Here is a 14,479-nt window from a genome sequence, read left to right as displayed (position 1 = left end):
TCCAATGTATGCTTTATCAGTGAGTATGTGCTTTTGACTTGGTAATGCTTTGAGCTTCCCCCAGGCCACATGCATGTTTCTGAATCAAGTGGCACTGTCTGTTAGCTGCCTGTTTCTCAAATCAAATTGGCAAAAAAAATCCCTACAAAAGAGTTGAATGATGTTGCATTGTACAGGCTTGAAATGTCATCTATTAAATACTCAAAATACCTTACTTGCTAGAACCTTGTCCCCAGTGAGTTTTTTTGTCCTCGTTGATACTCAAGACTTAACCTGTTGAAAGGTGATGCATTTGTAATGGCAAAAAGGGTAGTGGCTCCTGGACTGGAGCTTTGTTTGCCAGTGATGTTAGTGCTGTAGCCTATAAATTTATGCACCACAGGAGGTGAAGAAGTGGAGCCCAGGAAAAGGACTAGAGCTGATAACAAGGCTTGCTTTGAGGAAAGGAGTAGTTGGAGTTGGCATGGAGCATCTTGTAATGCTGCTGCTGGAAAAGTGGGTCATAGTTTTCTTTGAAGGGCTCCCTAACTCCAGTCACAGCTCTGCCCTCCTGAGTGTGAGCCATTGTCTGTCAGGGAGTTCTGCAAATGCATTGGGAACTTCTGTACAGTGTGGAGCTCAGGAAATCCAAGTACTGCGCTCTACAAGCCAAGTGGCATCAAGGGTATTTAACTGGAATTGCTGGCAAAATTCCATAGCTCCATCTCTGCATTTCAGAAATGGGGTGTATTCAGCAGTGTGAGGGAGAGCAGGATACTGGTGTGGGGTCCAGAAAGAGACAGGAATGCTCCCACTGCCATTAAGTGGCTCGAAGTTGAGAGCTGGCTGTGTGTGATGGAGCTGCAACATGTGGAGAGAGATATCACCGCTAGAACTACAGGGGAGCAGAGTTCACTCCTCACTCCATGTGCAGGCTCAGGTGCATGGCTGCTATAGTCCTTAAGGTTCTGCACTTCAATACTCAACAGGATGGAGGAATACGAGTACAGTTAGAGGGTTCATTTAATCCCAATTAATTCAAAGTTCTGTTCCAGAATTGCATTTTTGAGTGCAATAAGGTGCTGTGAAGTGGAACTTACCATTGTTTCACTAATAGTGTTGTGTTTCTCCCAGTTTGTTAGTTTATCCTTAAACTTTCCTGTTACTGCTGGTTGGTTTAGTGGTGTGGGGTGCTATAATGCTACTTCTTGTGTATCTGGTAATCTGTACGTGAAGCACGTGCTGCACTTTGCTCCCATGCACTGCAGAGGGAACATGGGGAGCACCCACACCTCAGGAACGACAGTGGTTTCCAACTCAGTTTATACCAGAGGTGAGAGGACCAGGTAGAAGGATGTGCAAGTAAAAATTCCCATTCGAAACTTAAAAATAGATGCAGAACCTGCAGCTAAGCTTTTCTGCCACATTTTGGAGAAGGCTGAGCTGGCAGCTGTGGGCTCCTTGAACAGAGTCACTAAGCCTTGTATTGCCCAGTCTAACATGTCCTTACCACAGCCTTACATACCTGTGCATGGAGGCTTTGCTGCTTGGCTTGTTTCTGACTAACCACTGTGTTTGGTAGAGAAAGCTATAGAAAGAACGACTAAAAATGGAGAACAGGACATGAACAGTAGAAAATGCCACTAAAATGTGGAATTGGGAAAAACCTTGTGCAGTGTGAACAGGCCTGGGTTCTTCAAACTGGTATGAAAATGGTGCTTTACTGCTATGTGCGCATCAAAGTGGTCTCTCCATTGATGAGGAGAAGTGGTAGCATCTTCATGATCTTTAACTGCTGCTGAGGTTATTAAGTGCTCAATTGCAGAGCTTGTGGCTAATCTGGAACAGGGGATGGCTGTTGGGTTGGTCTCACTTCTGTGTTTCTGTTGACTATGAGTGGCATTGTACTTCAAATGTAAACAGAGTGCTCAATTCTACATAGTAAAGTCACAGTCAAAATTAAACCACTCTAACTGATAAATGAGAATGGCTTTTATTAATTCTAATTTTGTTAAATATTAGGTATACTGCCAGGAGCATTGGAAGAAACAGCATATTACACACAATTCTTACCAGTTACAGTTCCTATTCCGGAGCCCTCCCCCTCTCAGGTGTGGGTTGGTTTTTGAAAAGGACCTGTCATGGTGGATTCTTGCCTGCTCCTAGAGCGTGCCGCAGTTGGACAGCTGCTGCCTTGTCACTGATGAGAGCAGTAGGGCACCAGCTCCTCTCCAAGCTGCAGTGGTGCTTAGGTATGAAATCTGAGAATTCCAGGGCTGTGTCCTGATCACAAATCCTGGAAAAGGTCATCTACTTCCAACTGCCCAGTGATGGGCAGGGACACCTCCCAAGAGACCAGCTTGCTCTAAGTTTCTTTGAGCCTGGCCTTGAACACTTCCAGGGATGGAGCAGCCACAGGTTCTCTGGGCAACCTGTTTGGTGTCTGCCACCTTCATAGTAAAGAATTTCTTCCTTTTATCTCACCCAAGCTCAGTTGGAAGCCATTCCCCCTTGTCCTGTCAGTACCTGCCCTCGTCAGAAGTCCCTCTTCAGTTCTCTTGTAGAAGAGCCTTACATAGGCTCAACAACCCCAACTTCAGCCCCTCCTCCTGGGAGGGATGTTCCAAATCACCTGATCAGTTCCAAAAACTCAAAACATCTTCATAACTCCTGTGCAGTTCTGTTTCTTGAGGAACAGTGAGTGCAGGAAGAAGCTTTATGGTGTGTGGGAAAAGGAGGAGGCTGGGTCCAGAACAAAATTTTTGAGAGTGACTTATCTAACCTGCTTTTTTAGCAGATGGAAGCTTCCCTCTGAATGCTATTTGGACTTGGAGTGCTTTTTCCCCAGAGCAGTAAATCCAAACAATTTGATCATTTTAGCACACTCCTGAACTGTAGAAATTCAGAGCACAGCCTGAACCATGAATTATCATGGCTTATGTTGCAATCCAGGCAAGCAGTTGCAGAGACTGATTAAAAAAAGGCCATTGCTAATTCATGCTTATTCTCAAAAATGAATTCCCAGGGAGGTGGTGCATTACCATGAAGGGTGGTGAGCTTGTGCTTACAGGTACCTGAGAAACCTCCATTTATTAACTGTGGTTGCTGCAGTGTTTGCCTCAACTGCTGCTCAGCTCCAGCCTTGTCCTGGTGAGCTGTGTGTGCTGGGGCTTGGGGCATGTGGCACCACTCATGTCATAAGTACTCCCCTAAATTTGGGAGGAGGTCAATACTTTGAAAGCTGATAAATTAGCCTTGGTGCATCTCCTACATAAAATGATTTGAATGAATATGGGAAGTGACAAGAGTGTGAGACTAGTGGCAGAGTGGGTCAAAGTGTCACACAAAGGTGGTGGCTTTTTCCCTCGCCTCACATAAATTGCCATATCTTGTAACTTTATTATTGTTCATCTCCAATGATGTTGGCCAGAGCACACAGCAAGTCCTCTTGCCCAGCAGGCAAGTTCAGGGGCCAAGATCCTGCAGGCGCAGCTCTAGCCTGGAACAATTGTATCTCCATACATTGTATCTGCAAAAGCAGAATAGAAACAGCAGCTGGACTGTGAGCTGTGCTCGGTACCAGCAAAGGGAAAAGCTGCCCAGCACAGCTACAGTTGCAGACATCAGGGTGTAACAGTAATTTAGAGGAGACTCTATCAGTATGGCTTTGAGGTTTTTTTATGGCAGGGTGGTTCTACATCCAACACAAGATACCCAAAAAAAGGCTTGCTGTTACTTCAGAAATAGCTGCATTTGTTTTTCAGCAAGATACAAAACAGTTACTGTATCTGCCTAGATCCACCCCCCTCCTGGCATTCCCGAATAAGCTTCACTTCTAAAAGACCAAGAATTCTCTCAAACAGGTTCAGGCCTTTCCCTCTCATGGTCAGGGACTAAGACCCTTTAGGGGTAGGAGTTCCTTGAATAATGTGCCTTTTAAGTGGTGCTGTAAAGGGACACAGGCTTGCCTGGGTTTGATTTAGGGAGCCCACAGCCCTTTCCTTCAAGGGAGGGTAGCTGGAGACCAGTGAACTGTTATTTTTAATGAGTTGACGAAGCAGCCATGGCAACAGTTACACTTGGCATGGATACATGGCTGGAGTGAGGAAAGCAGCCAGCTGCGGGGATTTTTATCTTCAAATATTTTGCAGTTTAGAACAACATCAGTCTTGCATTTAGTTTTTGTTTATGTTAGCAGTAGAAGTGCCTGAAGGATCTGATGTGTGAAGCCTTCCCAGAATTTTATTATCGAAGAAGCTATGCAAAAACACTTAAGTTTGTGAAAGGAAAAGGGATCTTGAACTGGTTTGATAAAGTGTGGAGGAGTTTATAGAGTTTGTTCTGTTAGAAAATGGATGCTTTTCTTTTTGGTCGGACAAAGTGGAATTTGAGAAGTGGAAGTACATAGAGTTAAAACTGAAAGACAGGTGAAGGCTTGATCTGCATTTCTTTAGGGATTTTGTTTAACCCTTAAAGAAATGATTGCATGTTCTTTCAGATTTCAGGGACAGCTGCCTCCACAGCAGAGTAACAAACAAGGCTCCAGGCATGTGCACCAGGCCAGCTTTGTGTTCCTTCCCACTTCCTTCCCACTTCCTTCCCAGAGGCGTAAAGCAGGGGAAGGATTAAAGCCTTGGGTTTTTCTATAGGTACATATATACACACATACATGTTATGTATATCCCCATTTATTTTTATTCCTTTTGTTCCTCGTGGAGAAATGCCATTCAGTTACTCGATTATTTTAAGGTGTTAATATTTCTGAGTAACAGTAGAAGCATTAGTCCTAATCCTCCTTCCCAATATTTACAACAAACCAGGAACTGGCCTGGGGTTCAGCTGCCATGTTAACCTTAAAGAGCCCTGGCAGGGCTCTCTGAGTTCCAGACAAAGAACATTTTTAAAGCCAAGAGAGCCCCAGCCAGGCTGTGGGGAAGGGGCCCTACATGACACAGCCCTGAGAGGCAGGGTAGGTGCACTGCTTTTAGGCTGTACATAACTGATTTCTCACTTGATCAACACAGCAGTTTCATTTCCTGCTCCAGTGAATGTGTCCACAGTGACCTCCAATTTCCCATAGTTTTCCATCTATACAATTGCTGTAATTTAATTTGCAAGACCATGAAGTATTTAGCTGTGATGAAAGGCCCTTCACAAATTCAATTAGATAAATATCTCAGTAGATTTCCCATGCAAGTAGGGACCATAATGCAGTAAAACCCCAGCACACACCTGCAGCAGGTGGAACCTGCAGAGGCCCACTGGAGTCAGTGAGAGTGCACTGATTGTGGCAATCCAGGGGCTGGAATGGCTCTGACAAAAGCCATCAGTTATGAGTACAGAGCATGCTATTCTATCAGCAATTCTTGTGGAATTCTTGCCAGTGCAACTTCCATAGTAATCTTCATGAAGGACTGAAGAACAATTCAGGAATAATTTAACATAATCTCAAAGATTCTACACACTTAAACTGGTTTGTAAGGGAAAATGTCATTGATTCAAACTCTTCCTTCCCCTCTTGCTTTAGAAACAGGCACCTCCTTGGATCAAACAATATAAATCCAGGTAATCCTGTTATTTCTGACATCACATAAGCTTTGGATTTAATCTTTAAATAAGGAACATAAAAGACACTATGGATTGAGTTGAATCTTGGTACTACACCCATTGCCTGTACAGTAAAACACACACCCAGCAGCTAAGTTAGACACTAGAGCCATAGAAAGATGGGGATGGGATTCCTGCAGAACGTGGTGCAGGCACTGGAACAGCTCAGGCTGAGCCTTCTGGACCCCAGCACGTGCACCACAGAGGAAGAGTCTCCCTGCACTGCAACACCATAAACACTCTGCTGTCTGTGTGTACTCACCCAGCACCTCCAGGAGCTCCCAGCTGCCAGATGCTGTTTGCTAGGCACTTTCACGGCTCCACAAAAAGTAAGCCTTAGTTTGGCTGACACTCTGAATAAAGCTTGCTGTTGACATTTGCTGAAATAGCAGATCTAAAGTACAATTTGGGGGAAAAAACTTAAAATGTAATCAAAAAATCTCCTAAAAGCACAATTAAGAAGGGAACTGGTAGATGAATGCCAGCTGTATTCATACCTCTTCTCAGTAATCTCCTTCTCAGTTCCTCACTGTGATAAATGTTCATGTAAACTTGATCCTACTGGATTGGTCTAGGGAGGAGGGAGAGGGGAAAATTACACCTAAAGTGGAAAATAATTCAAGCGAATAACAAAGAAAACATCTGAGCTTCTGTGGTGCTGGGGGGGATTCCTCTTACTTAACTATCCAAATGCTGGGTGTCTAGACATCCATGCACTCCTGGGGCAACAGACAGGAACAGGTTCCTCAGAGTGACTCATTCCTCACATAGTTACCTTGGGATGGGATCATTTGCCCCGTGGGGAAGCCAGGCCACCTCTACAAGGTGTCTAGACTGCTAATTTTGAGATGTCTGAAGATAAATAAAATTCACCTAAATCACCTGGCCCTGTAAACACTGAAATAAAATGTGCCATTGTTGCTAGAGGAAAATTTAAGAATGTGATTGATCCAGCCCTTTTTTTTTTTTTTTTTTCTGATGACAGTATGAGATGGATGCAATTTGGAAGTCAACACAGGAATTTTCTCTACACAGCACTTACAGCAACCCATTTAATTAGAATTTCAAATTTAGATATGTGACCTGTAGGATCTGATGCAGGAAATACATAGATCTGTATGGGAAAAAACCAAACTAGCAATATACATAATGAAAATCTCGGGCATAATGTCCCTCAAGGTCTCTGAAATCATTATTTTATTAATACCACCTTTCAACTGCTCATTTTATAAATTTGGTAATCATAATTTACATATTTATCTTGTCTTTTTGTTTTTCCTTCTTGATTTTTCTGCTTCTGGAGACTTTGGGAGTTTCTCCAAAACACTGCATTTCTGCACCTCTAACCCACATTCCTTCACCTTCTCTTCTTTGCCCTGTTCAAGGGTGTCAGCCCCACTTCCCTACAGCCTCTTCAGCTGCTGCAGCCCTGAATTGCTGAGACAGCTCTCTCTGAGCCCAGGGGAGACAATTATTGTGGAATTTAGAACCACCACTAAGGAAAATAAATGCACACGTGCTTCTCCACACATCACCCTGTACATGGGCTACCTCCCTCCTCATTTTCCACCCTAACCATTCAAGGATGTGAGATGAGTCCACCAAAACCTAAATCCAGAATGTTTGAATTAGAAATCTTGACACACAGTAAATTCTGGTTTGTTTTTCCTTGCTTTTCCAGTGTTGTATCCCTGAGGCACTTCCCTTCAGACATCCAGACTTTTCACTACAGCCACAAAGGCTGAACAATTAAAACAACAAACAGCCAAACAAAAAAAAACAACCCAACCAAAGACAATAAAACAAAACAAAAAACCCCCAAAACACTGAGGAGTGTTAGTTCTCATCATTCTTGCAGGTGAGGCTTAGAGAAAGCAGCAGGTAAAACAAGAATCAGGATCAAAGAAGGTGGAAATACTGAATACAGAACTTGATGCTCTGCTGCTCAGGGACAAGTGCATTAATCAAAAGTAACTCCTGTGAAGCAGACAGTAGGTAAAGAAGCCCTGTAATCTGACAAAATTCACTAGATTTATTAATATATCGATACCTTTTATTTAAGAAACTGCTTTAAATTTAGATTTTTCCTCCCCTGATTCTCTCAGCTGGATTTTTAGCTTATCCTTTTCATGTTCTACATGACTGTTGTCCAAGATAACTCTCCATTATTCTGTGCAGTCCCAGCTCGCCTTCAAAATAATCCTTTTCCACTTGACACTAATCATGGCTGTAATTCCTTTAACTGAAGTGACAAGAACAGTCCCTTTTACATCTCTCAAATTCACAGCTCAATCTGAAGTTATAGAGCAGCATTTTAGTTGTCAGATTAATGTTACCGACTGCCTTTGTAAAAAAATAGAAATTAAAAAAATCACCAAATAAAAAGTTTCTAACCATTATTCCCAAGATTAGGTGTGGATTTAGCACATTTGCTACCAGGGGCTAAAGCAGCACCCATTGCCTCTCAAGGCACAGCAGTTCACAGAGAAGGGAAGAAGCACAGCCAGGATGTGGCTTCCACTGCCCTTCTCTGCCCCTGCTCTCAGCTGAATTCTGCTCACACTGTTGATTTTTAAGTTGACTTTGTTTTCTGGGCCCATGAGCCACTTAGAGCATCCACAAGAAAGTATATTCCATGTGTTGATCCAAATGGCCATCTCCATCAGAGAGATGCAAATCAGAAGGACTTCTGCTTCAGGAAAAGAAATTACTGGCTATGGAATAACCAGCTCTGCTGCAGCCTTTCTCCTGTAGCCCAAAGTTATACCACTGGCCCATTTTAGTCATGTTAGATTCACTAATTCTTAAAAAGAGGTCACAGAAATGCATCTTCCTAACTACTAACTGAAGCAATGTCTGCATTTGTAGCAATTAACAGTTGAGACAGTTGACCTGGGAGTTCACAGCAAAAACCATCACAACGGGGCATTAAACTACACCCAAGTGGAAGGCAGGAGGAAGGATGCTAAATATTAGGGTAAGACCATAAATCTAGGGAGATACAATCACTGCAGTGCACCTAAAGCAGCTCTGATTCTCTGACTGGGATATCTGTGAGCCTGCAGGTTTGCCTAGTGAAGCATTTCCAGAAAATCCACATAACATGTGGATTTTGAGAGGGATTTTCGTGGCTTTTTGGTTCTGCATCCCTCACTCACCCCTCGCTGCCACCCCCAGTGATTGGGCTGCGGTTGTTTTGGGTTTTTTAAACAAATCATCACAGGAAGTTTTCCCAAACAAAACAAATGCATGTGATTATTTGGCAACCTCAGTGATTGAGCAACTTTAACCACAGCCTCTGCTGAAGCCCTCCAGGAGATATTGATTAATTGCCTACAAAAAGTACTCAGTGAAAGCGAAGCAGCTTCATAGCAGTTTAATTTGGACAGGAATTGAATCAAGGCATGCCTGGCCAAAACCCAGCTCTTCAATGTTGGGATCAACAAGGATGGTCAGCTTTTAGCAATAAAGGTTTAATTCTGTAAGACAATTCTGGCCCTAATTTGTTTGCAAGTCATACTCTTGGCCAGCACTTCAACCTTTCTAATAGCAAAATTATGTGTTTATAGTCTTCTTTATTTAAATTAAACCATTCAAAAGCAAATGCAGATCTTTTTCACTAGACTTCCTATTATGAAGGATGAGAAGGAGGCTGTGGTTCTATTACTAATCAAGCAGCTATGTTTGTAATTTTTTTAATCAAGGTACAATTTATGCTCCAAAGACCTTGCAGATCAGACAAAAATTCGGTCCAGCTCAGTAAGAAATCATCCTGCCCCAAAGCAGCTTTGTGTCAGTGCTACATGAAAGGCAGTCCTGATGTACAATCTGGACCCCACATCTTCACACACTCCCTTGCATACCATGTTTTCTTACACATTTCCTAAAGGCAACATTGATGGCAAAAATGTACGAAAACCCTGAGAAATACAACATCACTTCAGCTGGAATACAGCAACAGGACATTCTGCAAAAGTACAGCTGAAGGGAACTGCTGCTGTTTGGAGGCAATTTAGGCCAGGATGCAGAACAATTTAAAAGTTGCAATTCTTTTCCACTGAGAACCATTTTTATGCAAATATTATAGATACCACCACCCTCTCACTTACATAGAGCTTGCACTGCAGCCAGCTGAGGTGAGTCTTCTAGGATCACAGCACAGTCTGATTGGACTGGACAAATCCTTTCAGATCCTTGTGGTTTTTATGTTACATTTTTAATCTTTTTAATGTATATTTCACTTGATTTTACTGTTACAGTTTCCACTCTCCACTTTTACATTTAGATAGATCAGTAGTTCTTCCATACGCACTGAATAAAATGTCCTTTCCCTGCACTGTTTAAAGGCAACAGAAATTGAAACACTCATGGGCAAGGCAAGTGTCTCTTGGGGCATTAATTACAGATAACCGAGTGCAGAGCAAAAAAACCAACATAGAAGATGCAAGATAGAAATATAGAGACCCAAGTAATTAAGGATCAAGACTATAAATAATATCTATCAAAGCACTGATCTGACAAATCATTGATTTTCTTTCCTTCCTTGCCCCTCCCAGTAATACCTTCTGTTTATATGGCACCTCCTAATTACCTCATAGCCAGAACTCGGCTACTGCCGGGATAAACCTTGAGCAGCCCAGACTGCAGAAGGAAACGAGGAACACTCCAAGAGTTATGGGTTCAGACTCCTGCAGTCCACGCCAATTCCCCTGATGCGGAGACCATAAAACAGCTGCATGAAGATGAAATTGGCTGTATGGACACTTTGACTAAAATCATCACCTTGAATTTGTGTGTGAACATGCTGCGTTCCTGCAAACCCAAACAAGACCTAATTCCTCTCTCCTTTTTAGTATTAGTAAATAGCTGCTGACAATAATTCTTCCTCTCCAGCTGGTCTGGGACAGCTTCCCACAAGAAAAAAGAATGTTACCTTTTGGTTAGACAGATTCCCATGAGAATAGAACATATATAATGGAATAATTTAGCACAGCATAACAGATACAGACAGTTTAGAGCAGTTCAAACTCTACTGAAAGCTGGAACAAAGCAGTTACCTGTCTTTAGAGAGGAGATGGATGAAGAGATGTTTCATGTTCTCTGAGGCATCTTCAGAATTGGTAGTTAACTGTCACCAGCTCAAAGCAAGACTGGTATTTACCAGTATTTATCAGTATTAGCTCTGCCTAAAAGAGTCTGTGGTTCAGCAGTGTCTGTACAGCCAGAACCTTCAGGTGCAAAGGTGAGAAGACTCCAAAACCAGTTTTCTCTAATGGAGTTGCGGAACCAGACAGAGGGAATACAGCATTGCATGAGATTCTTCTCAAATTGCAACCTCCTCTGTCCTATAGAATGAGCAGCCAGAAAAGATGGGCTCTCTACTACTGCCTGTGTGTCCCAAATCAGAAAGTCACTTCTGAATTAGCAAATACAGTCAGGAACATTCTGGCTGAGACCTATCTGTCACTGAAGACAGACTGTGCAACCAACTCAACTGCACCTTTGACAGGAGGCCCTAAGAATCAGAGTGGGCCCACAGTATTCCTGAAAGAGTCCAAGAATGTTTTAGATATTCCTCAATATGTCCAAGAATACTAAAGCTGTTGCAATTCTCATATGGGATTTGCATATGAGAGAGGCAAGAGAACAGATTCATGTGCTAAGAACTCTGAAGGGTTCAAAAACATTTAAAGACACAGAACCTTGCTTGGAGCCTTCCAAGGCAACTGAAAACACCCCTGAAGTCACTGCCACTAACACTCACTCACACGTGCCTAAAACCTTGTTTCTTCAGCTAAAGCTGGGTATTTGTATCTTAATCAGAAAAGGCTGGGTAGGAAGGCATGAAAGTCTTAGGTGCTATTGAGCCAAACAGCACTTCTGAAATTCAGGCAACACCACAACAATGTTGGGGGCATCTCCAAACAGGGAGACACACAAACACATGTAGGATAAGGATGACACATATTTAGAAGCAGCAATAGGGACTCTTCAGCACTGATCCTTTCAAATGGAGCTGAAAGAGACAGGTAAACCCAATCAAGAGTGCCAATACGACACAGTTTGCAGGCCAAATACTTCACCAGTACCATGCTCTGGAGATTGCAGAGAAAGTAGCTTTGGCCTCAGGGCAAAGGAAGAATTAAAAAGAGAAGGAAAACAACCCAGAGGCACTTAAAGAACAACATGGTTAGGATGAGCATTCTTAATCTCTCCAATAGTTATGAACCAAAGGTAAAAAAGATATTACAAGCTGCGTGACTACACAGCTGTACCTTCTACTGGAGCTGCCAACACTAGAAAATTCTGAAGTTTCAAGTATTTCTAGTATAAAAGTACAAAGCTTGAGCAGATGTGGACCAACATTCACAGACAGGATGGAAATACTACACGTTTTCAGCACACTGACTTTGAATTTCTCTCCTAAGTATTCCCGTTTTTGGTATTCCCTTTGATTCTGTCTCCAAATCCTCTTCTGTAGAGCAATTAGTGTTTAGATAAATAACAAAATACAATTACTAGGAGTAAGGACTACTAGCTATGAGAATAATGAGCATTCAGTTACACACCCTTTTTCACATCCATTTTGCCAACTTGTTTTGTTGCTCATATTAATACTGAATTTATCCTTGCTGATTGCTGCTCCAGCTATAGGAATTCTTCCAGGTAACTTCTGAACTCCAGATTTATTGACTGTAAAGTAACTACCACTACTGAACAAGGGGGTCATCACAGCACTATATAGTAGGAATAAAAAAACTGCAAAACAAAGTAGGGAGGAAAAAAGTAGGGAGCAAACTTTTTCCAGAAAGCCTGCAAGTCTTAATAGAAGATGTCAACAGTATTAATTAACCTCCAATATAAGTTTAAAACTTTGCTGCAACAAACACTGCTCTAAGCAGTGAAATGTTTAACGTGGAAAGCAACTTATTCCCAGGCAGTGGCACTTCCTTATAGAAAGAACTGATACAATTTTAGCTGTCATGTTCCTACCATAGGTCTTGCCTTGTCCAAACCCTTCCTTGGCAGCTCATTCCCAGATATATTCCTTGCTTCTATGTGGATAGAGTACTGTGGTTTTCAGAGTTAAATTAGCAGAAGTGGACATTTACAAAGAGAATGATCAATTTACATACAGATGCTTTGTCATTCAGCAGTGACAGCTACTCCTTCCCACCAAGTATTGACCTGGAAAAGTTTCTGAAAGAGAAAATTGAGTAGGTGGATTAACAAACCAAAAACTAAAAAACATATACCCCAACGAACTCTCCCACCAAAAACCTCCCCCCAAAACCAAAATACCCAACCCAGCAACTTTAATTTTTTTTTTTTTCTGTCAAGCTACATTTGAAATGTTCTGTGAAAGGCCAAATCTACAAATTTCAGGAACGAGAGCAAATTCTACATGACCTTTTCCTGTTGTATTCTGGAGAAGATGTGCTGCTCACATGTGAGGAGAGCAAAGTGTTGAGCTGCAACAGAGCTCACCAGGAAACACTTCCTACAGTCATGGAACTGTAGATGAATGATGCAATCCACATCGTGCAACTGTGGATGCAAAACACAAACTAGGAATAAACCATGTCTCCAGCAAGGCAGTGTTACACTTCTAACTTGCTGTATTTTATCCAGGAATAGATTACTGCTAAAAATAAAGGAATTTAATAGCTGCAAGCCAACCACACCTACTTCAGAAGGCAAGGAATGCTGCCAAGAGAGAATTACGGCAATGTTATTCCACCATTGCACTTTCAAAAAACAAGCATTAGAAAATATGAATTAAGCTAAAACACAGCTTTCTCTCCAATTACAGCAACACATGACTTTTTATATAACCTTAATCCTCCCATTAACTCTCCTCCTCAAAGGGAAGAAAAAAGAAAATCTGACTTCTGGTTTCTGGCGGGTTTTTGATTCCTCATTTGCTCCATAAAAGCAGAGGAACAACGAAGCAAAAGCATCCCTTGTTCCCTTTCTGTCCCTGTTGATCGGCCTCTTGTACATCACACAGTTCAAGCTGTCTTAAGTCATAACCTCTCCTTACACAACTCCCTTCTGTGGAGAGCACAAAAAATACCTCTCACACAAGAGATGTCTGAAAACCCTTATTATTTTACACTTACTGAAGCTATTTCTCTCCAGTTGGATATTTGGTCTGAAGACCCACTCATCACTTCACCTAGAACTAACTTTAGCCTACACAAAATTTTCTGTACATACAGCATCAAACAAGACCTTCAGACTTCTCACAAAGAAGACAGAATTAGTAACATGACAGAGAAAGCTAAGACAGCAGAGATGTATTTCAGGCAGAAAAAAAGTTTCTGAGATCCCACAGTAAGTGCTGTACATCTTCTTCCTTCCTGTTGTTAAGAGCTGGCTACTCTCACACCTTCCACTGCTGGCCATGCTCCGTTTGTTTCACCTTGCATGGATCAGTTTTCCTTAGTTGCATCCATCTCCTCACACTTCTCCATAGCCTCATAAATGAAGCTGTGTGACATCAAACACACCCACCTCAGCTATCCACTGCTTCCCTGTGGTTCTGGGTCATGATTCAACTTTGTTCTGACCCAACAAACATGAGAGTTGTTCTTCTACTCTGATGCTAAATTTTAGGTAAGACCACAGACAGAAACTTGATATCAAACTGAGCCACAAGGAGAGACATCTCGAGTGTTCTGCATTCTGCTGTCTGCTATGGTTACCAGCAGCCCATAAACACATGAACAAACCCATCTACAGAGAGAACAGCTCATGCTCACAGCAAACCAGAAATAGCAGCATGGGAAACTTCACTTTCAGTTAGTGCTTCAAGTGAACTATCAGTAGTGACAATCCAGGCTTCCTAAAAACAAGGCAACACAGTTTAGGCCACACAGTCTATTAGAAC

The sequence above is a fragment of the Corvus moneduloides genome, chromosome 6, assembly GCF_009650955.1.
Source record: "Corvus moneduloides isolate bCorMon1 chromosome 6, bCorMon1.pri, whole genome shotgun sequence".
Lineage (NCBI taxonomy): Eukaryota > Metazoa > Chordata > Aves > Passeriformes > Corvidae > Corvus > Corvus moneduloides.
The sequence above is the reverse complement of the archived record's forward strand: the minus strand, read 5'-3'. Positions refer to the sequence as shown.